Source organism: Eulemur rufifrons, chromosome 7 (assembly GCF_041146395.1).
Source record: "Eulemur rufifrons isolate Redbay chromosome 7, OSU_ERuf_1, whole genome shotgun sequence".
NCBI lineage: Eukaryota > Metazoa > Chordata > Mammalia > Primates > Lemuridae > Eulemur > Eulemur rufifrons.
In genome coordinates, this window is record NC_090989.1 from 157,367,310 (window position 1) to 157,394,388 (window position 27,079).

Below are 27,079 nucleotides of genomic sequence, written 5' to 3' on the forward strand. Positions count from 1 at the left end.
AGGGGTTAGGGGCACGGACCCCCCTGCAGCACAGTTGAAGAAACACTTATGATTTTTGACTCCCCTACAAGTGAACTAGCTACTAATATCCTAGTACTGACTGGAAGCCCTATAGATAACAAACAGTCGACTAACACATATTTGTATGTCATACGTATTATATACTGTATTCTTATAATAAAGCAAGCTAGAGAAAAAAATGTTACTAAGAAAAGCATAGGAAAATATATTTACTATTCATGAACTATTCACAAAGTAGTAGATCATCATAAAGGTCTTCATCCTCATCACCTTCACATTGAGTAAGCTGAGGAGGAGGAAGAAGAGGGGTTGGTCTTGCTGTCTCAAGAGTGGCAGGGGCAGAAGATCTGCATATAAGTGGACCCATGCAGTTCAAACCCACGTTGAAAGGTCAACTGTACTTGGTTTCTGTACTGTGTTCTACTATGCAGTGGCCACAAAGATAAAACATTATCCCTTTGCCACAAGCTAGTAGGAAAGGGGACAAAAGCAAGCAACCATGAAAAGTAGGATGTCTTAAGTATTAAAGGAGAAAGACAAAACAAACTCAAATAGAGAGATTCTCTCGTTCTCAACAAACAAAGCTTCTTTGAGTAAAGGAAGAAGCTATTCTGGCTCTTAGTTGCTCCAATAGCAAGGAGTGCAAGGGGGTACTGGAAGCCCTGAACCACTAGCCCCGGGGAGGACAAAGGGAGACCAAGGTATCAAAAGGGAGCAGCTGGGGAGTGTCTGGACACTGCTGCCTAGCCAGGGCAAAGTAGTTTATGGGTCCTGATTTAACTCTTTGTGGAGCTGGCAAACCCTTTCTATCCCAGAGATGTTTTGGGGAAGGAAGGGAAGTTAAATGGCAGAAAGAAAATTACACAAGCCAGTTTTAAAATTTTCTTTACATGGTATAAACAGGGAAAATGCACAAGGGGGTAAGTATGGAGCCACATTTCAAAGTAAGATGACATTCATTTAATTGTACAACCAAAATATACTGTGTCTGCCTATAATGACATGTTATTTATAGCAGAGTATTTGTTTTACAGTAGCTGACTGAGAAAGTGGCAAATGAGCATCTCTCTATATATAGAACTTATAAAACAAGATGTTTAAATAAGGGAATTTGCTCAAAGCTTCCCCACTGAATTTTAATTCCACAATATTTGTTATACCATATCAAAACAATGACACCAGGTATAAGATAAAACCTTCCCAGGGAAAGACCTCTAACCTTATAAACATCTATTTGGTATCTTTATCTTCGGAACTGTCTTTCAGTATTTGCCAACAAAATTAGAAACCAACATGTGTAAAATGCTTTCTTGACCAACCTTCTAGCAACTTCCCTCTATGTACTAATGAGCACCTACCTCCTTTGTTCTTGGTACTACCCTAGGGATGGGGGTGGGGGGGAATAGTCCAAAGTTCAGTCTTGCCCTAAAGGATTTTACAATTAAGGATAGAGCCAGTAGTGGAATTTTTGAAATGCAAGGCTTTTAAAAATTAGCTGCACAGAAGGGAGAGTTAATTGTGGATCAAAATAGCTGCAAACAGCTTCACCCAACAAAGCAAGGCACAAATTTCATCTTGAAGGACAGAAAGAACCTTAGAAAGGTAGAGAAAAGGGTAGAAGACATTCCCAGTAGGGTAAGCAGAATCAAAAGGCACCAAGGAAGGCATGAAGCTGGCATCAGCTCTGTAAGCGTCGGGGGAAGGAGTGGAATGTATGCTTGCTTGCGTGTAAAGTGGCAGGAGGCATTAGTCTGCTGGTGTAGAGGATAACAATACCACACAGAGGAGGGTACATAATACCCAAAAGGCACCAAACTGGAAAGACTACAATGAGGAGTGCTACATTTTAAAGTTTATCTGTCAACTGACATCTACACAATTAAAGGATAGTTAGTGCCAGAAGCAGACCTGCAGGGAGGTGCTGGACTAGCCCAGGGTTGAAAGGCTATGGGCTTGGAGCAGAGATGCAGCCATCAGAGCGGTGAGTAAAGTCTGAACCTAAGAGACATTTCAGAGTAGAAAATGAAGAAAAATCAAAGATGACTCCAAATTCTAGCATGTAAAAAGCAAAATATATACTGGTACCACTGATAATACTGGGACAGTAGTTGAGAACTGCGGTTTGGAAGTGAGAGAAGTGTCAAAGACCATGCGTTCCATTGTAACCATACGGACCTGTGGTCAAATAGTCCATCCAGGTAAAGAAGTCCTGGAAGCAGCTGAAAACCAGGCTGCTGTCAGATGACAAGAGTATATAAGACAGGCTGAATTGTAGATTTACAAGTCAACCAGCACAGTGCAGGTAGCCTACAAAAACAAAAACAAAAACAAAAAACAAAAAAAAAACACAACCCAAGAAGAAATGAATGGGGAACAAAAAAGGAGAAGATGCAAAAAAGTGTGTGTGGGGGGAATTAATACTTACTGAGCATCTACATGCCAGCCATTACATGTGTCACTTTATATGCATTAGATAGAGAAAAATTGAGAGGTAGGAAACCTACAAAGCTTCCTCTCACAAAGAGAAGTACACCATTAACAAAGTCAAATATGAAAGGAAGTTCAAAAGAGAATGAAGACTGAGAAAAGAGCACTGTACTTGCCAATGCAAAGGTCACTGGCAACCTCTGAGAGAGATTTCCAGTTGTGTGGTGGAAGCAGAGGCTGTGATGTGGGTGGCCCAGAAGGGTGGATACAAACTGAACATAGTGAACGAGATGTAATCGCATATATTTAGATATCTGGGCAGCAAATTAACAGAATTCAATGGCTGCTAAAAAGGACAGCAATGCTGTGCACTTCTCATAATCCTTTGTTCAATATAGTAATAGGAAAACACTGACCAACAAACCTAAAAGTGAAAGATTACAGCCTACATGTTATGCAAGGTACAAGAATTAAACAAAACTGACAGACATGCTTTAGAGCTTTTGCAGGCTTAATTTCCATGACCAGCAAATTGAGTTTAGCTATAAATATAACAAATTAACATATAATGACTGGAACATAGTCCACCTGCTTTACAGTTGAAATGCTAACATATCTCAAAATTGAATGCTAAAGAGACGAATCACAAAAACATAAATAAATTTTTATGCAACTAAAAAATTACAAATATTTTATACTGCCTTTCCAAAATCTTAAACCACACTTTTATAAATAAAGCATCTGAAAGACCAATCACAATCATTTAGAAACCTGCTATAGGAATAATAGTGCTATAGGATTTGATTATAATGTTGGCATAAACACTCACGCTTCAATAGAAAATATTTTTCCATCTGCTTCCAGTGATAATCCTTAAATGGAGACAGTACAATGATTCATAAAACTTGCTAAGCTATAATTTATGCATTAGTTTATACTCAAAATGGTAAAGGTATTCATTCTTCAATCCTTTGCCTGAGGAATAAGCTCTTCTACAGAGAAGACAATAAATAAACCTATAATAGAATGGGCAGAATACGAGATTTTGAGTATAACTCTTAGGGGTATATATGGCTGAGTTGTTCAAAACTGACTGGGGCAAGCTTTCTTCTAAATTTACTTTTCTATCCTCTGCTATTTCAGAATTTCATAATACCAAACATAATGCAAAAACTATGCCACCAAATAAAAGAATTTCAGAAAACAGGTTCCTATGGATTCTTAAATTCATTTGAAATGTAACACACATTTACTCTATTTACTGAGGCATTAATTCAGGATGCAAACCAAAGTTCACTTGTTACTGGTATGATACCATTTAACCTTATATAAAAAAGAGTAGTTTTCTCAGTTAAGGATATATTAATGATTTTCAGCAAAAGGATAAAAAAAACATTAAATTTATGATCATTTCCCTTTGCCTTATATCAGAAACATTGTCACAAATCACTGTTGCAAAAAAGTACATTATTATATTTTAGAATATGATCATTACTTTTAAAAATCTATGAAGAATTTTTAATTATTTATACTTTGAAATAGCAGCAGAATCTAAAATTGATTTTAAAAAACTGTGTAACTCCTAAGAATTAAGTGATTTAAAAGTACATGAATTTTTTTCACATTCTAGGAAATGATTATAAACATATCGCTATATTTACTCTTGCCAAAATGGTCTCATGATGTTGTTACTATTAGATAATAATCATTTAATTAGTAGCTTTAATTACTTCAAGCTTATTTATAAAGCATTCTTTTCCTTTCTCTTCTCTTCTCTTCTTTTCTTTTCTAAGAGACAGGGTCTCACTTTCTCGCCTAGGCTGGAATGTACTAGCATGATCATAGCTCACCACAGCCTTCAACTGCTGGGCTCAAGCAATCTTCCTACCACAGCCTCCTGAGCAGCTGGGACTATAGATGCGTGCCACCACAACCAGCTAATTTTTTTTTTTTTTTAGTTTTTGTAGAGACTGGGTCTCGTTATGTTGCCTAGGTTAGTCCCAAACCCCTGGCCTCAAGCTATCCTCTTTCCTTGGCCTCCTAGAGTGCTGGGATTATAGGCATGAGCCACCACAACCAGCCTAAAGAATCATTTTCTTTAAATAAACTGCCTCGAGGTAAGGGAGGAAGACAGCTGACACCCGAGTGCTCATGTGCCAGGCATCATAGGGTATGATACCTCTTCCATCCCACCACCATTTGAAATAGTCCTATTTTAAACATCAAGAAATGGAGACTTAAAGAAGTTATTTAACTTGCCCAATATCACACAAGTAGTAAATGACAGCCAAATCTAAAACCTAAGTTCTTTTTTCCACCATACCAAGCTGTCTGACATTCAAAAATAAAATCTTTACACATAAGGCTTTTTCCAAAATGGATTTCCTCATCTTCTATCATTTCCTCTTAGACATTTTACTGCATATTCTAAAGCCTCAATTCAGTAAAAAAAATATATATATATATATATAGAGAGAGAGAGAGAGAGAGAGATATCACTTCCTAGAAAATTTTTAGAACCATCACCCAGTGAATAAGCTTAAAATAATAAGAAATACATCTGAAGGTGCAGTGGCTCACATCTGTAATCCTAGCACTCTGGGAGGCTAAGGAGGGAGAATCGCTTGAGGTCAGGAGTTCGAGACCAGCCTGAGCAAGAGCAAGACCCTGTCTCTATTGAAAATAGAAAAACTTAGCTGGGCAACTAAAAAAATTAGCCAAGCATGGTGGCACACGCCTGTCATCCCAGCTACTCGGGAGGCTGAGGCAGGAGGATCGCTTGAGCCCAGGAGTTTGAGGTTGCTGTGAACTAGGCTGACATCATGGCACTCACTGTAGCCCAGGCAACAGAGTAAGACTCTGTCTCAAAAAAAAGAAAGAAAGAAAAAAAAAAATTTCAATTCACATTGGAAAGATCCAATTTCATTTCTTTTTTTCCATTTGGAAAACTAATTTGGGGGAATTAGATCTGACTCCAGTACCTAGGCTTGTAACCACTAAGCAAAATAGGAAACTAATGAGATTTTTTTGTTGAGGATCTACTATGCTACTATGCTGAGTACTGTATATATATTATACAAATATATAATAATTCTGCAAAGTACATTATTACTATCCCCATGTTACAGATAAAGAAACTGAGGCTAAGAAACATGTCTAATCTCTTAGAATATAAAGATAGGATGTCTCTAAACTAGTACCCATGTTCTTGCTACCATACCATACTGCTTTATGTAAGAATTTGATTTCTGGATAAAAGAGGAAATACTGTCGTTTTCAGGATGTTGCAGTCACTTTACTCTCCAGGCCCACATATATAGTGACACTTATTTTTTTTTTTTTTTTTTTTTTTTTGAGACAGAGTCTCACTTTGTTGCCCAGGTTAGAGTGAGTGCCGTGGTGTCAGCCTAGCTCACAGCAACCTCAAACTCCTGGGCTTAAGCGATCCTACTGCCTCAGCCTCCCGAGTAGCTGGGACTACAGGCATGCGCCACCATACCCAGCTAATTTTTTCTATATATATTTGTAGTTGGCCAGATAATTTCTTTCTATTTTTAGTAGAGATGGGGTCTCGCTCTTGCTCAGGCTGGTCTCAAACTCCTGACCTCAAGTGATTCACCCGCCTCGGCCTCCCAGAGTGCTAGGATTACAGGCGTGAGCCACCACATCCGGCCAGTGACACTTATTTTATTTTCATTGTTCACTTTTTCATTCACTCAACAGATATTTCATGAGTGTCTATAACCTGCCAGGCATTGTTCCAGGCTCTGGGCATGAAGTAGTGAGGGAAACGAAGTCCCTATCCTTTTAAGGGCATAGTCTATCTAACCTGATCATAAGCAGTCTCCCATGTCTGTTCTACATGACTCAACTTTATACACTTTTTTTTTTTGGAGACAGAATTTCACTCTGTCACCTGGGCTAGAGTGCAATGGCATCATCATAGCTCACTATAACCTCAAACTCCTGGGCTCAAGTAATTCTCCTGCCTCAGCCTCCCAAGTAGCTGGGACTACAGGCACACACCACTACACTCAGCTAATTTTTCTATTTTTTGTAAAGACAAGGTCTCCTCTTGCTCAGGCTGGTCTTGAACTCCTGGCCTCAAGCAGTCCTTCTGCCTAGGCCTCCCAGAGTGCTAGGATTACAGGCGTGAACCACCACGCCCAGCCAATCTTACACACTTAATAAAGGAAACCTTCCTCAAATAGCAGAGTGACAGGAATACACCATGTCACACTGTCATGTAGCAAGGCTGAACTTACAGAGCAACTTGGAAAAATACTAGTATTCATCCAGAAAGGACCTTAGGAGATAAAGCATCCCCATGTTTCTTCCCTTCTTCTACAGCTTATACCTTCACTTTTCAAAATAATGTTAACAATATTACAAAAGTAATCACCTTAACAAAATAAGCATGACTTCTTTGAAGCAGCCATACACATCTTCTGCTGTTTCTAACGCCTTTCCCTCCTCTCCTTAAAAGGATGCTTTTCAGTGTGTTCCAAGTGGTAATAAACTGCTTCGTCATTTCTTTAATACAAATTCGAAGCCTATACCTACTTAGAAAATTGAAGAATGCAAGAACTAGGCAAAAAAGTGAAATCTGCAGAACAATGTGAAGGTCCCAAGAACTTCCTTTATTTTCTCACCACCTACTTGCATCTGTTTTCATCCTTCAGACAAAGGAAAATCTCCTTCCCTGGAGCGCTAGGCCCACCTCTTGCCCCTACTTACTCCATAGCATAGAACCTTCAGTTATTTCTTCCGTTCCACATCCATCTCTACCGCAGTAGTCCCATAGGAACATCACATAAACATGCTCTAATGCTGACATCTCAATAATAAAAGAAAACCTCTCTTGACCCCCTGGTGCCCTCCAAGCACTTCTCCATTTCTCTGCTTCCTCCTCACAGTAAGTCTCATCTCAGAGGCTGGTCTACAGATGCCATTTCCTCACTTCCTCCCCAGTCTGACTACAGTCTACCCTAACTCATTGATACTGCTCTTGTCTGGGTCATCAATGACCTTCCAATGGTTTCCTCTCTTATCTTACTAGACCCTCACATTCTACACAGCAAACTGCCCCTCCTCAAAGCATTTCTCTTCTCTCAGCTACTGTGACACTATTCCCCTGGTTTTTCTTCCCCCTCTCTAGCCAATCCTCAGTCTCCTTTGCTGCCTCCTCCAGAATCACATAAAGTCTAAGGCTTGGAATTCCTCAGGGTTTGGTGCTGAGTTCTCTTCTTTTTTTCCCATTCCCACTTGACATTCTCTTCCCAGGTGATGCCATGCAAACTCATACTATAAATATTATCAATGACGAGGAAGACCCCCTCCCTGAGCTCCAGACTCATATGTCCAACTACTCATTTGGAATCTCCATTTTAATATTGTATGAGCAACCAAAACTGAACTCTACTTTTGCTTCCAAACCCAACTTTCCCCAGGCTTCTCCATCTCAGTACTACATGACCAAGCTAGCCAAAAACTTAGAAACCATTGTTGATGGCTTTCTCACCTTCACCCCATCTAGTCCTATTGAGTCTATGCCCACCATATATTTTGAAATCAATCACTTCTCTCCATATGCACTGCCATCATCCTAGTCCAAGCCATCTGGGCTAATACAGTAGGCTTCAAACTGCCTCCCTTTCCACACTTGGAAGTCCATTCTCCACACAGTATATAGACATCTTATAAAAGGCAAAGCAAATCATGTCACAATCCTACTTAAAGCCTTTCAGTAACTTCCTAAACTCTAAAATGTAAACTCCTTACTGAGATCTACAAAGCCCTGCAAGATCTGGTCCCCACTTACCACTCCATTTCTTTCCATTCATACTCCCACAACTGGTTCCTAATTCACCCCAGACTCCAACCTCAGGGCCTTTGCAAGTGCTATCCCCTCACCCAGAGTCCTATACACACAACAGATTCTCGCCCTCTACATCTTAGTCTAAAATTAGTACATAAAGATTTTTCCTTATCACTGTATTGAGGCCATCCCCATCTTATTCTCTAACATATCACTCAAATTTCCTGCCTAGCACTTATCACAATTACTAGATTTTATTTATTTCTTTACTGGTTTATTATTTCCCTACCTTCCTGCAGTACAAGCTCCCATCTTTTTGGGGTAGTATATGTAGCAGCAATACATATTTGTATTAACACAATGAATGACAGAAAAAAACAAATTGAGGATGGAGTAGGAAGAGAGAAGGAGAAGCAAAGAAAAGAGAATCCATTTGCAGTCCATACCTACGTTTCCACCAGAGTTTTATAATATTGATTTTTCCATATTATAAGTAGAGAGCCTCCACTGGGTAGGTTGAGCCTAACAGTAATATATAATATTATATTATATACTAACATAATATATATCATATAATAATATAATATATAACTTAACCTATTCATAAAGTACAGCTCTAGCAGCAGTCTGTTTACTTCTCTACAGCTAGTCTTGGGAGTGACTAGTGCACATCTAAATTTGCCAATGTAAATTTGGAGAAAACTTTGCTTAAAACCTAATGCCAAGAGGAAGAAAAGATAATATAAAATGCAAGTGGTTTATGTCTAGACTCATTAGAAAACGTCCCTAGGCACTAGGCATGGTGGCTCATGCCTATAATCCTAGCACTTTCGGAGGCTGAGGTGGGAGGACTGCTTGAGGCCAGGAGTTCAAGACCAGCTTGGGCAACATAGCAAGACTCCATCTCTACAAAAAATTTAAAAAATTAGCTGGGTGTGATGACACACACTTGTAGTCCCAGATACTTGGGAGGCTAAGGAAGGAGAATTGCTTGAGCCCAGGAGTTCAGGGTTACAGTAAGCTATGATCTGGCCACTGCATTACTCCAGCCTAAGCAACAGAGTAAGATCCTGTCTCTTAAAAAAAAGAAGAAGAAAATGTCTCTAGAAAAGCAAAATGTTAAAGCTGGGTGATGGATAAATGGGGGGTATATCACCTTATTATCTCTACTTTTGTGTAGGTTTAAATTTTCTCCTAATAAAAAAGTTAAATAAATAAAAGTAAATGCCTCTAAGAAGGGAAAAGAAGAGAAGTATCTATGAGTCACAGATATATCCCTGGCTCGTGTGCACTCTGTTGACATTTGGAGATTTCATTTAAATCAGTTGATCATTCTTAACAGTGTCTTCATAAGACATCAGGGCCTTTTGAGGAGCATACGGGGACACCAAGAAAGGACTGCCCTCTCACCTGCTCTGTGTCACAGCCTTCCATCAGCCCAGCACCTTTCTATGGGTGTTTCCAATAACCACAGCTCAAAAACAGAGCAACTTCAGGAGAATAAAATCATTTAAAAGGGGAAAGGAACAAAAGCATGCAGAAGGAAAAAATAAATTAACTTTGCTTAAATTCAAACAGAATGTTTTCCCATAGAATTCTGATGAGGTAATATTTCTTCTAAAGTGGCACTTCAAATTCAGAAAGAATTTACAGAAGACAAAATGCAAATACACCAGAGGCCAGTATTCCCATCCAATAAAGCCCCTTCTCTCAAGGATTCCTCACTGTACTCTAGGACTTCTCTATAGCATTAAGTAAAATGTTATGGTAGTCAGTGGTTAAAAGATTAAAATAGGCCGGGCGCGGTGGCTCACGCCTGTAATCCTAGCACTCTGGGAGGCCGAGGTGGGCGGATCGTTTGAGCTCAGGAGTTCGAGACCAGCCTGAGCAAGAGCGAGACCCCATCTCTACTAAGAATAGAAAGAAATTATATGGACAGCTAAAAATATATATAGAAAAAATTAGCCGGGCATGGTGGTGCATCCCTGTAGTCCCAGCTACTCGGGAGGCTGAGACAGGAGGATCGCTTGAGCTCAGGAGTTTGAGGTTGCTGTGAGCTAGGCTGACGCCACGGCACTCACTCTAGCCTGGGCAACAGAGTGAGACTCTGTCTCAAAAAAAAAAAAAAAAAAAAAAGATTAAAATAAAGCCCTCATTTTCTAGGTGACACAAAGAACAGAATAAACTAAGCTACTCTGGTAGGTGTTTGGTTTTTGCTATAGTAATAGCCTAGTCTACGAGAAAACAAATATAATAGAAGTTAATTTCCAGTATGGATTGGAAAAAAATAATTTTTAAATCCCATTAGTAAATTAAAGAACTGCTGCCAGCTACAATTTTAAGAAATTGATTATATCCTTACAAGTCAATCCATGAACATAATGAGATGGATCCAAATCAGAACATGAAGGATCTATTTATGTTGACAGGTAGCACAAGGATCATACTTAAATAAAAATAATTAGCATTACAGAAATCTAAACCAATCTGATAAATGAAATAATCTGGTACTTGAATACAAATTATTCAGTTCATCAAAAACATGATCAATTACTTCCTAAAGATATTTTTTAACATTAAAAGCTCTCATAATTTAAATTTCTATAGAAAGAAGAAAGGATGTGAATTTCACAAAAAATAGGTTATGGCAGAATCTAAATGTATAAATGTAATCACTGACACAGGATTTTTTTTTTTTTTTTCTTCTGGGGTTGGGGGTGGTTTCTTGGTCTACCAGTGACAGATCTCACACATCCACAAACATAATCAACCTGAATCCCTGGGCCAGTCTTAACTGGTGCAGAGAAGTACAGGAAAGGGCAGAGGGAACAAAGCTACCAATTTCTATCAATTTCATTATTTTCTCCCTGTATTTTGAGAGGTGTTGCCATCCAGAATGAATAAGCAAAATACAGTATAGACATACAACAGAATATTATTCAACCTTAAAAAAGGAGACTCTGACACATGCTACCACATAGATGAACCTTGAGGGCATTATGCTTAGTGAAATAAGCCAGTCACAAAAAGACAAATATTGTGTGATTCCACTTATACAAGGTACCTAAAAATTTTATAGAAACAGAAAGTAGATTGATGGTTACCAGGGACTGGGAGGAGTGGGGAATGGGGAGTTACTGTTTAATAGGTATGGTATTTCAGTTTTACAAGATGAAAAGAGTTATGTACATGGATGGTGGTGATGGGTGCACAACATTATGAACATAATTAATACCACTGAACTGTATACTTAAAAACGGTAAAGATGACAAATTTTATTTTGCTACAATACAAATGGGAAAAAATAAAATGTTGCCATCTCTAATAAAAACGACCCCATTAATGATAGATCATGTCATAAATCATGATGAGCACTAGATATGACTATAGTCAGCAATCAAGTATATTTAGATTTTGGTGTCCTTCTTCAGAAAGTGAGAAAAGACAGTCGGGCGAGGTGGCTCACATCTATAATCCTAGAACTCTTGGGAGGCCCAGGTGGGAGGATCACTTGAGATCAGGAGTTTGAGACCAGCCTGAGCAAGAGTGAGACCTCGCCTCTACAAAAAACAGAAAAATTAGCTGGGCATGGTGGTGCACGCCTGTAGTCCCAGCTACTTAGGAGGCTGAAACAGGGGGAGTGCTTGAGTCTACAAGTCTGAGGTTGCAGTGAGTGAGCTACGATGATGCCACTGCACTCTAGCAAGGGCAACAGAGTGAGACTCTGTCTCAAAAATAAATAAATAAAATAAAGTGAGAAAAGAAAGAAAGGGACAAACACAACATTTAAATGACAGAAGGGCTCTGCATCTCTAATCAGATCAGAAGAGGCCAATATGATCCTTTAGGTGACAGAGATCTAATCTGGGACACAATTGGGCCTAAACACAGATTTACTGATCTCAAGGAAATAAGCACTTAATCACACTAAGAGATCACGGCCACAATGAAGATATGTTTCCTGCCGTGTTCCATTTCTAGAGGCTGAGTTCAGTTTTGTGGTTTAACACATGGATGTAACTACGCTAAAGTGGGATTTAATTCTTAGCTTTCTTATGTTTCAGTCATGATCTAAGATCTTACTCTGTGCTATTATTTGGTGTCACAGCCCAAACTACTCAGTTTATTTTGCCTACATTTAAAGTTATCTCCACACATAAATTAAACAAATACCACCTCTGCTGGATAGTATATGTTGGTACTCAGCCCCACATCTACCTTTGTAAACCAGGGGTGGGGGACCTGCAGCCTTAAGGACACATGTGGCCTTCTAGGGCCTTAAGTGTGGCCTATTGACTGAATTCAAATTTTACAGAACAAACCCTTTTAATTAATATATTTTTGTTCACCTATTATATTTTTTAAATGAATGTATTTAAAATACCAAAGAATAAAATAAGTTTCAACAAAACAATCCTCCCAGATCGACCAGCACAATTAGAACATTAGTATGTCATAAGGACTAAATGGACGGCTGCTACACTCTTGATTTATTAATAGTTCTAACTTCCTTTACCTGACTGGCACCACTACCACATAAGGCTGGTTGGCGAGAGTTTATGAGGATCGAGTATGCCAGTCCATTATCAGCTTTTGACAACGGTGCACTGTGTTTCTATCAGAAGTGGAATTTGTGAATAGTTTTACAGTATTTTTTAATTCTGTCTGCTTAACAGCCCATCATGTCAAAGACCAAGAGAATGCTGAAGGAAGAAAACAGATTTTTTAATGAGGATTGGGAATTGCAATATTATCTTATTTCTGCTAAAGATAAGATGATTTGCTTGCTTTGTGATACTACAATATCAACATTAAAGAAATTCAATGCTCATCAGCATTATGATACTCCCAAGGATCACGAATATTTTAAATTAGAAGGAAAGGCGCAAAAGGTTGTACTGCAGAAATTAAAAGATGAAAAGCAAAAGCAAAGACAGTTCTTTCTAGCAGCAATAAGACCTAGAAATAGTGCCACTGAAGCAACTTACACTCAGGAAAAAAGGGAAGCCATTCGGTGATGTAGAAATTGTGAAAGAATGCATTGTCAAAGTTGTAGGATGCTTAGACCCTGATAACATTTCAAAGTACAAACAACTGCCTCTTTCAAGGAGAACCGTAACTGATTGGCAACATGAATTAGCCTTTAACTTAACAGAACTTCATGCAATACTCCAAAACGAATATATGTATTATTTAATCACTTTGGATGAATCAACAAGTACTATGGACTCGGCACGGGATTTATACTTCACTTGGGTCATAACAGAAGATTTTCTTTGCTATGAAGAGTTACTAACTTCGGGCACTCTTACAAACAGAAACATGGGGAACAGATATCTTCAACAACTTTCAAGATAAATGCCATGAAGTTAGACTGCATTTAATAAATTTACTGAGTATATGTACAGATGGTGCACCTTCCATGACAGGAAAACACGAAGGGTTTATTGCACAGATTAAAAAAAAAAGTATTAACAGATCCAGGCCAGGCACAGTGTTTCATACCTATAATCCTAACTCTGGGAGGCTGAGGCTGGAGGATTGCTTTGATGTCTGGAGTTTGAGACGAGCCTGGGCAACACAGCAAGATCCTGACTTTACAAAACAGAAAAAAATATTAGCTGGGCATGGTGGTACATGCCTACAGTCCCAGCTACTCAGGAGGCTGAGGCAGGAGTATCACTTGAGTCCAGGAGTTTGAGGCTGCAGCAAGCCTCAGACACGCCACTGCACTTTACCCAGGGCAACAGAGCCATACTCTTGTCTCAAAAAAAATAAAAATGGCTGGGCATGGTGGCTCATGCCTGTAATCCTACCACTCTGGGAGGCCGAGGTGGGAGGATCGTTTGAGCTCAGGAGTTCAAGACCAGCCTGAGCAAGAGTGAGACCCCATCTCTACTAAAAAAAAAAATAGGAAGAAATTAGCAGGACAACTAAAAAAAAAAAAAAAAAATATATATATATATATATATATATATATGTATATATATAAAAATTAGCCAGGCATGGTGGCGCATGCCTGTAGTCCCAGCTACTCGAGAGGCTGAGGCAGGAGGATCGCTTGAGCCCAGGAGTTTGAGATTGCTGTGAGCTAGGCTGACGCCACCACACTCTAGCCTGGGCAATAGAGTGAGACTCTGTCTCAAAAATAAATAAATAAATAAATAAAAGTATTAACAGATCCAGATGCTCTTATTTCTTTTCTCTACATCTTACATCAGCAAAATCTCTCTGCTAAAGCTACTATTTTAAGTGACACTTTGCAACAAGTTATAAGTATTATTAACTATACAGGTGTAAATGCAACATGGCGTCAGTTTCCTAACACAATAAAGTTGAAAGATGAAGTATTCAATGTGGATTTGCTATATATCATTCTCAAGTGTGTTGGCTATTCCAGGGACAGACGTTAACCAAAATTTTATCTCTGGGAGAAAAAACAGTTAAATTTTATGAAGAACAGAATCAGCATTGTGAATTATTGAAAAAAGATTTCTATAGGAATGTAACATTTCTGTGGGATATCGGGTCAAATCACAACGACTTGAATATTTCTTTGCAAGGTAAAACTAAGTCTATATATATGTGGCAAAAAATCCAAGCACTTTGAAAAAGCTATCTTTTTTCAAAACACTTCTTCAAAAGGATATTTAGGATGAACGTTTTCCCGTTAGCAAAGGTCACTGACAAACAGGATAATAAATGAGAATCATCTGAAGAATATGCAGCTGCTATTGGCTGGGTGCAGTGACTCACACCTGTAATCCTAGCACTCTGGAAGGCCAAGGCAGGAGGCTTGCTTCAGCTCAGGAGTTTGAGACCAGCCTGAGCAAGAGTGAGACCCTATCTCCACTAAAAATAGAAAAATTAGCCAGGCATCATGGCATGCACCTGTAGTCCCAGCTACTTGGGAGGCTGAGGCAGGAGGATTGCTTGAGCCCAAGAATTTGAGGTTGCCATGAGCTATGATGATGCCACTGCACTCTATCCAGGGTGACAAAGCCATACTCAATCAGAATAAAAAACAGAATACACACCTATTAATTGGAGAATACAATGAAAGGTTCACTGACTTTGAGAATCATGGCATCACACTCAAATTAGCATTTCAGCCTCACCTAGTTGGTATCACCAAGGCACCTAAAGAACTACAGATGGAATTGATTGAGCTCTCAGTAGATGACATTTTAAAGTCATTGTTTGATGCTAAGGGAAAGATCCAATTGAAATATGGAAAAATAGCAATAAAATATCCATGCCCTCGGCAATATGCCCAAACAACGCTTTCTTGCTCTTCAACCACTTATTGCTGTGAATCCACATTCTCCTACCTAATCCAAATCTAGATGCCCTTAGGGTCACAAATGACTAATACCCATCTGGAGGATCAACTGAAACTGTAGACCTCCATGCTGCAACCAAATATTCAAATGCTTTCCAACAAAACGCAGACACAACAAAGTCACCAAAAGGTTAACTTTAAAATTAACAATTAGTTTTCATTTTTTGAAATTATTGAGCACTTAGTAGTTAGATTTTTACAAAATAATGTATATTTTTAAGTATATCTAATTGAAGTTTCTTGAATGTGACTTTGATTACAGCTAAATTAATGTGGCCTTTCAGCATGAAAAGGTTCCCCACCCCTGTTCTAGACTTTCCCTTGAATCACAAGACTGAAATCTACATTTCCAAATCTTGTTGTCAGCTGTGCTCCCACTAGGTTTTGACAGCAGCACTGGCAGGAATACAGGTTCCTGCTTGATGGCAGCAAACTGCAGCATCAGTGGAAAATGGAGGTTTGTGGGCTCTGGTTTGTGGGCACCTTTTCCCTTTTATTCCTCTGGCCCTTCCTTTTGTAATCAATTCCTAGAATTATATCCTTTTGACTGAAACACTTGGAGTGGTTTCCTGACTAGGTTTCCTGACTAGACATGAATAGCCCACCAAATTAAAAATTTATATAATTCAAGGGCTAAGGTGGGTGGAGAACTACGCTCTGAAATATTCATTCATTCAATAAATTTTTATTGAGCATCTACTATGGGGCCAGACTCTTTTCTAGGTACTGTAAATATAGTAGGAAACAACACAGATGAAAATCCTTGTCCTCAAGGAGCTTAAATTCTAGCATAGGAGAGAAAGGCAATATTCAGGATAAATAAGTAAAATACATAATATATAAGATAAGTGCTAAGGAGAAAAAAAATTAAGCAGGTGCAGGGATATGAAATTTTGGAGGAGGGTTGAAATTTTGTGATTTCTGGGAAAAGACTCCAAGGAGGTACGGGAGCCAGTCATGTTCTACAGGAAGAGCATTCCAGGCAGAGGGAACATTACGTGCAAGGGCTCTAAGGAAAGAGCCCCCTTGGCATGTTCCTGTGTGGCTACAGTAGAAAATGAAGAGGATGTCTGAGGAGTGGGTGAGTCGGGCCACTGGAGCCTTGTAGGCTACAATAAAGGGTTTACCTACTGCAGTAGATTCTGAGCAGAGGGCTCATATCATCTGGCTTGTTAACAGGGTCCCACTGTGTCAGCAATAGACTGTAGGGGGCCAGGGTAGAAGTAGGGGAAACAGCTTCTGCAATAATCCATATGAGACTGAATGATAGCTGGGACCAAAGAAGTAGCAGTGAGGATGCTGAGCAAATTATGAATATATTTTGAACTCCTATCTGATCCTTAAGAAATGAGGGGCTGGTCCCTGAATCTTGCTGGAATTCACATAACAAAAATTTCTATGAGACTCATACCAAGTGAGTATATAATGGCTTTAGTCAAAGATAATTAAATAATTTCAAATTAACATTCTGCAATAGTCAATTGGGGAAAAACTATAAAGTATACTATGCCAGGGTTTTAAAAATTTTAATATGTTATAGAAATATACTTATCAATTCAGTTTTTATTAAGCTGATCTAATTAAACTATTACCTTATTAACTGTATTTCTAAATTATGATATGTAAATTTTCTAAGAACCAATGAGGAAATTTAGAACTACAAGGAATTTGGGAGTCTCATTCCCTTTATTTTTGTATCAAGGTAATAAAAGCCAGATATAAATGAAGCCTGGTCCTTCTTCAAGCATCAAAACATATTTCAATATAATAATGGAAATATTTCTAAAATATATTTTTACTTCTGTATCTTCTTAAAACAGAGACTCCTGAACACACTTTAACTTTTCCTTGTTGTTCCTCTCTAAAGAACAAACATACCCAGACAAGGTGTTATGCTGGACTGTGCTAACTGCTGCCTCCCTTATGCAGCCCTAACAAGCTCTACTCATCTTGCTCCTGGCTGATCTACAGAAGGTTGGAAAATAGTTAAGAACTACACATCAGCTTTGGGTGCAGGAATTATAACAATTATTGCTAGTACCTGGAAACCAACTTTGCTTGCTCTCAGTGTTGAGCTATGTTTCAAAGGGCTAAGATTGACCCCAAATGGATGGATGGATACATGATGTATGTATAGTCCTTTAGAAAAAGTTCTACCCCAAAATGTAATTGATCACTACTGAGAAAGCCTAAAGTTCTAAATTAATTAAAATTAATTTTCTGACAAAATATTAACACTATAAACATCAATGCATGAAAAAGCAAATTGCTATGATAATGTTTATACATCACACATCTTAAAAGTATAAACAGAAAAGTAGTAAGCTGCAATAAAAGGGTACTTCATGTCTTCTAAAACCTGCTACCCCACCAAAATTCTCCAGTAAGCTAACATGAACCAAATTTTTTGGTCCCTTTCCTACCATTCGAACAAAATCGGTTTAATTTTTAAAATTAATAAAAATGTTTTATTATATTAGAAAAGTAAGATTCTAAAACCACACAAAACCATAAATCAAAATAGCAAATAACTTACATATAAGCACTCAGGATAATAACTCTCCCTCAGCAATTAAAAAGCAAATAGGGGAGGCTCATTAGATAATATAAAGTAATAAAGATCCGGGGGCCCATTTAGGATATACTGTAACTCTTGCCAAGCTGCATGTTCATGGCCATAAGTTAACAGAGTTTACCCTCCCTCCCCACGTCCTGACAGCTGCTCACTCCAGTTCCAGGTGGGTCCCTGTGAGGCTGCTTACAGTTCTAGATATAACCGCCCAGAGATCTCTGTGGCTGGTTCTTTGCTGCTTCTCTAATACTACTCTCAAAAATGAAGAGTTGGCAGAAACCTCATCAAAGTTAAATAATACCTTTAAAAGGAGGCGGCACTAAAGATAAAGGCTTGGAAAGGAATTTTAGAAGGAAAACTCCAGGGTTATTTTAGGCCTATACTCCATTAAAACCTGAAATATTTTAGCTTATTAAAAATTCTCACACTAATAGTACAATATATGAATAAGTATTCACAGATCACTAACTCCCTGGCCTTTACTTACATAAAAATTGCTTCTCAAAACAATATCCCACAAAGATGTTAGCCCATTCCCACATGTCAGTCAAAATATCTGTCACAGTAGACACCTGATACCTTTTTGACAGCCCTTCAACACAAACTCTACTGCAGCATGTCTTATTCTGGTTCTATAAGCTGCTTGAGGGCAAGGAACTTGGTTTGACTTTGCATTCCCTAAACCTCTGTCTGCCACCACTGTTCCATGTCACAGCTATTTAGTGTTTGCTAAATGAATTTCTACAGTATCAGATCATGATTCACGAATGAGAAAAACAATTCAACTTTCTAATACAGCAATAACATTTCTGCCTCCAAGAGTACTGTCATTTTCGTAAGAGAAAGAAATTTAGTGCCTGCCACCTGCCCTAAAGGTCAGTTACTTCTGCCGAGTCTCCGTGTGCACAGATCCAATCAGGCTGCAGCTGCCTTTTTCAACAGGAATGGATGGAAGAATCAGGGAGGTCATTAAAGCAGAGAGTAAACTTGTTAGCATCATCCATAGGCAATTTGCTTGCTCTTCAGTCCTTGAAATCCTGTGAAATTAAAACATGCCTTCATGCCATTTTTTTCACCTGTTCTTTAAACATTGGATGACTCAACTTGCCGAGTTGCCCTGTTGTTTACACAGCCTTTCATAGTATACAAAGAACTTGATTAACCCTAATTGCCTGCTGATTTCTATACATACTTCTATTTCTCAGACCACTTCTTGAAGGCACCTTACAGCTCCATAAAACTTGTGTTTTGACATCCAGTGGGATACTGTTTCTCTGCCTCAAGTCCAACTTTACAAGTTGTGTCCTTTTGTCTGTCTTCATGAGACAAAACTACTTGCTAGCCAGGAACAGTGGCACACACCTGTAGTCCCAGCTACTTGGAAAGCTGAGGCAAGAGGATTGCTTGAGCATAGGAATTCAAGGCTGTAGTGTGCCATGACTGTGGCTGTGAAGTGCCACTGCACTCCAGCCTGGGCAACATAGTGACGCTGAGCTCTTCAAAAAAAAAAAAAGCCACAAATAGTGGCTCACGCCTGTAATCCTAGCACTTCAGGAGGCTGCAGCAGGAGCTATACTTGAGGCCAGGAGTTTGAAACCAGCCTGGGCAACATAGTGAGACCCAGGAGACCCCTCTCTACAAAAAAAAAAAAAAACTTTTTAAAAATTTAGTCAGGCATATAGTCCTAGTTATCAGAAGGCTGAGGTGGGACAATCACTTAAGCTCAGGAGTTTGAGGCTGCAGGGAGCTATGACTGCGATACTGCACTCCAGCCTAGGCAACAGAGTGAGACCCTGTCTCTCAAAAAACATCCGCCTAAAACAAACAAAAAACCCTACTTGCTGAAACACAATATAAATGGCAGCAAGAAGGCCAACCTGCAGCTCACGCACCTGCGAATAATAACAAGCTCTCATCAGCCACACTAGGGCAAAGGAAGTGGAGTTGCCCCACCCCACACCCACACAGAACCAGACTGCTGATTGCCTCTTTGTAATTACTACCACAAAAAGTAAAGCAAATGACTGGAGCTAGTACCCTTTAGTTTGATTTTTTTACTAACGGAAATCCACTTGTCAATTATCTAAAGATGCACAGTTATCTTGGAAAAGTGATGTTATAAGTTAATATAAAAAAATGAAGCTGAGTAAAAGAATTTTGCCATTGTAAAACATTAATCAAAATAGATACTTCAAGCAGCAAAATATGACAAAACTCTGGCTTCCTATTTTTAAAAAAATCTGAGCAAGAGACCAGCCTGAGCAAGAGCAAGACCCTGTCTCTACTAAAAATAGAAAAATTAGCTGGGCATGGTGGCATGTGCCTATAATCCAGCTACTCGGGAGGCTGAGGCAAGAGGATCTCTTGAGCCCAGGAGTTTGAGGTTGCAGTGAGCTATGATGACTGCACTCTACCAGGGGCAATACAGTGAGACTCTGTCTCAAAAAAAATAAAAGTGAAAATTAAAAAAACCTGAACATTCAGAACTAAACCATAATACTACAAAGTCTCCAGAGTTAGAAAAACACAAATTTCTTAGATCACTTACAAGTTGGTTGTTTATTCGTACCTCCACTTAACATACATGTATTTGCCAGGCACTGTTCTCAGTACCAGGGATGCCACGGTAATCAAGACAGACACAGCTCCTGCCTTCGTGGAGTTTACAATAGTAAACACAAGGAATAATGCACTACTGCATTATCTCTCTCTCCCACAAGGGACAATAAGGGAAAACATACTTAAAGTAGGTACACAGGTTTTAATATTGTCTACAGTGTGACTTTAAAGCATTTTATGATAAATTAGAATTAAAATGAGCTAAAAATAAGAATATTTCATATAGTGATAAATGCCACTAAGAAATCCAAAAAGTGGTGAGAAAGGAGTGCCAGGAGAGTAAAGGTATTTAGGGAAGGCTTCATCATTGAACTGAACCCTCCAGGGTAAAAAAGAACTAAGTGTAACAAACTCAGTGTATTTGGGAGGGACGGAAAACCCATGTGGCTCGAGTGTGGGAAAGAAGGTGGAAAAGTGGTAGAGGTGGGCAGGGAACAAGTTACAAAGGGTATTGTAGGCCACACAAGGAGTTTGGATTTTATTCTACTACAGAAAGCCAGTGGCAGACTCTAAGCCTGGGAATGACAAGATCAGATCTGATTAAACATAATCATTTCTTGTTTAGAGCATAATATATTTTCAAGTAGAAATAACATTATAAATGGTGTTACTGCAGTATTGCTTCTGTGCCTTCATTCAGCTATAATCTATCTAGTATCTACTCTGTGTTAGGTTGTGTGCAAAGTACTGATGAGGAATACAACAGTGTCTCTGCCCTGGAACTCACAGTCTGGTAGAGATGAGTAACATTGAACAAATAGTTATAATGGCAATATTTATAAGAGTGGAATACGTAGAATGCTGTGAGCACCCAGGGTAAAGGGTGGTTAATCCAGCCTGGGGGAGTCCAGAAAGGAAGACTTTACAGAAGCCCTGGATTTTATGGGACAAGCAGGGATTTCTTTAGTGGAGCATTCCTCTAAGTGCTACACCCAAGCCACTGGTAGGATACAAGAAAAGTCTGGGGCTGGCAAAGACTCTTTCTTTTAAAATATTTATATAGGATTATTACAGTGGAATGGGGAAAACAAGAGTTAATATGTAAAACTTGCAACTGTAACTTCACAGGTATTACTGCTTAAAACAGTAATTAAGAACCTTGATAATTTAGTTTTTGCACAACACTGAAAATGCAATAGTCTAAATGTCATTTCAACAAGTGACACTGTACTCAGGGTATATGTGTGTGTGTTATATCCATTATGAATTGGGGTTAAGAACTTATTTTTTTCATACTTTTTTTTTGCCCATGGTAGACTACAGTGTCATCATCGTAGCTCACTGCAACCTCGAATTCCTGGGCTCAAGCAATCCTCCTGCCTCAGCCTTCTGAGTAGCTGGGACTACAGGTATGAGTCATCATACCCGACTAAAACTTTTTTTAATACCGATTTTTTTACAGCCATTTTTATCTCCAGCTTTTATTAAAATTCTGAAAACATAGAGATTTTGGGAAAATTCTAAATGCCCTGCACTTAGATTCAAAAATTAAAATTTTCCCTATTTTCTTTCTCTCTATATATATGTATGCAAATATATAAACATTTTATTAGCCAATTGAAAGTTTCAGAGACATCATACCTCACCTCTAATTTTAGTATATGTGCTGCAGGAAGCAAGCACCATACCTCACCTCTAACCTCTTCAGTTTGCATCTCTCAAGAATAAGCACATTCCGGCCAGGCGTAGTGGCTCACGCCTGTAATCCTAGCACTCTGGGAGGCTGAAGCGGGAGGATCATTTGAGCTCAGGAGTTGGAGACCAGCCTGACCAAGGGCGAGACCCCCATCTCTACTAAAAATAGAAAGAAATTAGCTGGACAACTAAAAATATATAGAAAAAATTAGCTGGGCATGGTGGCACATGCCTGTAGTCCCAGCTACTTGGGAGGCTGAGACAGGAGGATTGCTTGAGCCCAGGAGTTTGAGGTTGCTGTGAGCTAGGCTGACACCACGGCACTCTAGCCCGGGCAACAGAGTGAGACTCTGTCTCAAAAAAAAAAAAAAAAAAACACCAAACCAAACAAAACAGAATAAGCACATTCTCCTTATGTATAACTACTAATACAATGCCATTATCAGACCTAAAAAGAAAAATCAACAATTCCTTAATATCACCTATTTTCAGGTACATATTTTTTTAAATTTTAAGTACAAAGGACTTTGTCAAGAACATTATTAAAAGAACATATTTTAGTAAACTAGTTAAATTTATTATTTCTTGCATTGTATTATTTTTAAAATGTAATAATTCATAAAATTTAAGTTAAGTCAATTTTTTAAAAGTTGATTTTAAAAATATAAACATAACTTTGATAATCAAATATAGCAAAAAACGTGAAAGTTGTCCATGCGAGACTGACAGTTTGGGAGCACTGCCTTAGTAGAAGGACACTAGGTAGAGGGAACATCTGTAGGAAAGGATTTGCAGAAGAGTGGGTCTTGCTGAGGCTGGAGTGGAGGCTGTGCAGGAGAGGTATGAGCTGGAAGAGGGGACTAGGCACGAGGTCTCCAAGGATTCCACATGCCTTCCTTTGGAGTTTGGACTTTATCCTGTCAGTTATGAGACTTTACATGATAAAATCAGGTTTATTTAGAAAACTCTACTGGGCCACAGTGTGTTGGAAGGATTGGAGAGAAGGAGAGATGGAGGCAAAAGAACAAGGTTTATATTTTTCACTGCAAATATATAAAGTTTTAGTTTTATTATGAGTTGAAAAAATCTGCTATATATACTGGTAAATGGACAAAACAAAAACGGTAAAACTAAACTAAGTTTATCTTGAATGTTTATGTTGCCAGAAATGCAGCTTTAAAGAGAGAAAGATATCCACATGCATCTAAAAAAATAAAACATAAAAAAGTAAAGAGAGAAAGATAGTCAGTAGAGACTTATGTAAATTTTGAAAGGAGCCCTTCAGCACTTTTGAAGGTTTGAGCATTTGATGGAGCTGGCTCTTTTTAAAACCTAGTTTCACTTTCCAAAGTGGCCTTCCTTTTCCCTGGCAAGATTCATCACTGGCACTAATTTTATGTTATCATTCATAATCAAAATGAAAATTTCCAAAGGAAAACCAATGGGAAATAAGTGGGGTATGGAACAGATAAAGTGGTTTTCAAACATGCAGCATGCCCTCAAGGGCAGTACCGTCAGCAACTTCAGGGAGCTCTACTTACACAGAATCCGTGGGGAAGGCTGCCCCAAAAGCCACTTGCCAGACAGCCTCAGAGGGGAAGAGAGAAGCACAGGAAGCTCAGCAGGCAGGACAAGATGCTGGCCCTTGGCTGGCGCAGTGGCTCATGACTGTAATCCTAGCACTCTGGGAGGCTGAGGCAGGAGGACCGCTTGAGCCTGGAAGTTTGAGGTTGCAGCAAGCTATTATGAAGCCACAGGTGACAGACGGACACTCTGTCAAAAAAAAAAAAAAAAAAAAAAAAAAAGATGCTGGCCCTTCACCACCCTTCTACCAGGAGAACTCTAGTTTATTTTACACATCAGGCTTCCTAGGAAGATTTCATTTGAGGGTTCCACAGCTTCAAAAATGTTTGAAAACCAAGTCAGAACTGCACATTCTCAAGTCAGAGACTGGTATTAATAATTAAAGAATAAGACTCTGAGTTCCACGGGAAAGCCACCAGGGGACAAAACAAAAAACCACCACTGAGGAGGAATGTAAAGAAAGAAACCTAGGCAGACAGGCAAGGTTGGCAGCTTCGGGGTACAAAGGGGGATTCTGCTTTGGACTTGCGGATTCTGAGGTGCCAGTGCTGCATCCAACATGGAGAGGCCCAAGAGGCAGAGGATATATGGATCTTCTCAAGCTCAGCAGAAAGGTTTAGGAGAGCACAGGGGCTAGGCAAAGTCTAAGCGTGGATGACTTCATTGAGAGAGATGTAAAGAGAGAAACAAGGGAGAGTGTGAAAAGGTTACAGAAGGCAAAGAGAGAAGGGTCTGCCTCAATACAGGGCCATCTGGAGCCAGCGACAGCCACTCAGAAGGAGATCCTGAATCCAGGGTAGTCTGAATCCAGGGCAGTCTGAATCCAGGGTAGTCTGCATCCAGGAGCAGAGAGAGGCAGTGGCTGGAAGGCTGTGGGTGGCTTATGGAGCAGAGGCCCCAGAAGGACAAGGAACCAGAATTGGCTAGAGAGAAAGTGAAGGATTAGACAATGGGTCCAGGCCTGAAGGGGATGGAACTCTGGGAGAAAATGAAGGTCACAACGAAGTCAAAGACAATGCATAGGGAGAACAGGGAAGCCTCTCGAGGAGGCCATAGGAAAAGAATACCACACAGAACCTAAGATTTCACTGGTCGACTGTGCCTGGAAAGAGCTCCTTTTAGACAAAGTTAATAGCCAAAAGAGGGGTAAAAGTCAAAGGTCAGCAGAGGTGGTAGGGGTGAGGAACACAGTCTTCAAAGCCCTGCTGTGATTTAAGGCCCTGGGTCTGGCTGTAGGAATCATGGAGGCCTCCTCAAGCACTTGCTACAACAGAAGGGAGACTATCCCTAGAAGGAGAGGCCAGAAGAACCTACCTCAACCCTCTGCTTCCCGTGTCACAGCCATTCCTGCTAACAGGGTCTGGCAACAGAGAGAACCACTATGCATGCTTACAGGAAAACTGGGTGCAGATGATGCCTAGGAGCAGATCTAAGTCTGTTTCCCAATTTGTGTACAGTGTTACTCATATTAACAAAAATAAAAACTACGTATATTTTAAGTACAAATATAACTCATGATTGAGGACTGGAAAACTACCTTTAAAAGAGATATAATGATGTTGAAGGGCAAAGAAAGAAAGAAAAAAAGAGAAATAATATGTAAATAATAAATATTAATTACATTAAGAGGTCAAAGGGTTCAGATATCTTAATATATCATAAACAACTATAACAACAATAGCACACCCAAAGTTTCTCAACTTTCTAGTTTTACCAAGACCACTGAACCCTGCGCATTTTGCTCAATGATAAAAATGAAAACCAATCAAAAGGACACCGTATTCCAAGAAAGAACACCTACTTGTTAATTTTTTTTTAAAAGAAAAGGATGTCTCTTCTAACAATTTACTTAGAAACTCCAACTAGTATTTTTACAATTAACAAGGTCACTCTAGTATATAAACTGGACTCTTCAAAATATTTAACTGACAATTCAAAAGTATCAATGATACACAATGGGGACTGAATAATATAAAAGAGTTGCTCCAGGCTGGGTCTACAATCCCAGCACTTTGGGAGGCCACGGCGGGAGGATCGCTTGAGGCCAGGAATTTGAGACCAGCCTGGGCAACATAGCGAGACTCAGACTTTACAAAAAATAAACAATATTAGCTGGGCATGGGGGCACATGCCTATAGTCCCAGCTACTCGGGAGGCCGAGGCAGGAGGATCGCTTCAGCCCAGGAGCTTGAGGCTGACTGCACCATGGCACTCCGGCCTGGGCAACAGAGTGAGACCCTGTCTCTCAAAAAAACCCAAAAAACAAAAATGAGTTGCTCTATACTGCTCTATTAGACAAAAACATGCCATAGAAACTAATACTTTCAGAAACGCCTGACTAACTTAAGGAAACAACCATTCTGATTTTCTTGAAAATTAAACAGTAACTTAAGGCACAATAAAAACCAGGCTTCATGACATTCACTGTTAATTCTTCAGTGGTTCCAAGAAGACAGTCAAAAGCACCCATGTAATGAAGGGAAGGGAGTGATTAAGAGATGTTTTAAGGTACTTGCCATGCCCTAGTAAACGGAATTCAGGAAAACTCACCCCACATTTACTAAACTAATACAACCATTAAAAATAATAATAAAAGAAAAACAATTTATATCTCTTTAGCCATTCTGAAATATATAACTGCTCAACTCTATAATCCTTAATTCTGTCAAATCTGCCTTCTCTCCATCTATGACTGGGCATCTGTATTTCATAAATACATAATTAAAGTAATATAATACATCTAAAATACAAAGCATTAATTATGTGGTATCATTATTATATGTGCCTCATTAGACACTCACTAGCTTTGTATCAAGACAAAAATGAGAGTGAAATGTGGCAGAACTTCAACTAACTGGAACAACTGGGGAATGAGTCATTGATGATCATGCCTTTCAGATGGTTGAAGACTTATTTACAACTATGAACACATAAGCTTTTTTTGGTTAACTGTTCTGGATAGCATGCTTTAATTCAGGCCAACATCATGAACATCAGCGATCATACAGTAAGATGGCATCCTGACACTCACAAGGCTCTGTCCCTACCCAGTGTGACCCCA

The 27,079-nt window shown here is 39.1% G+C and overlaps 1 protein-coding gene across 7 annotated transcripts in view; it reads right to left on the reverse strand.

Annotated features, from left to right (window-relative positions):
• Positions 1–27,079, reverse strand: part of SFMBT1 (Scm like with four mbt domains 1) — a 129,804-nt gene that overhangs the window by 96,461 nt on the left and 6,264 nt on the right. For 3 of the 7 annotated variants that reach the window (XM_069475885.1, XM_069475881.1, XM_069475883.1), the window contains exon 2: positions 23,976–24,207. The exons of the other annotated variants lie outside the window; for them this stretch is intronic. The gene's annotated coding sequence lies outside the window, so the exon portion shown is untranslated. The remainder of the gene's footprint in view (positions 1–23,975; positions 24,208–27,079) is intronic. 7 annotated transcript variants of the gene reach the window in all.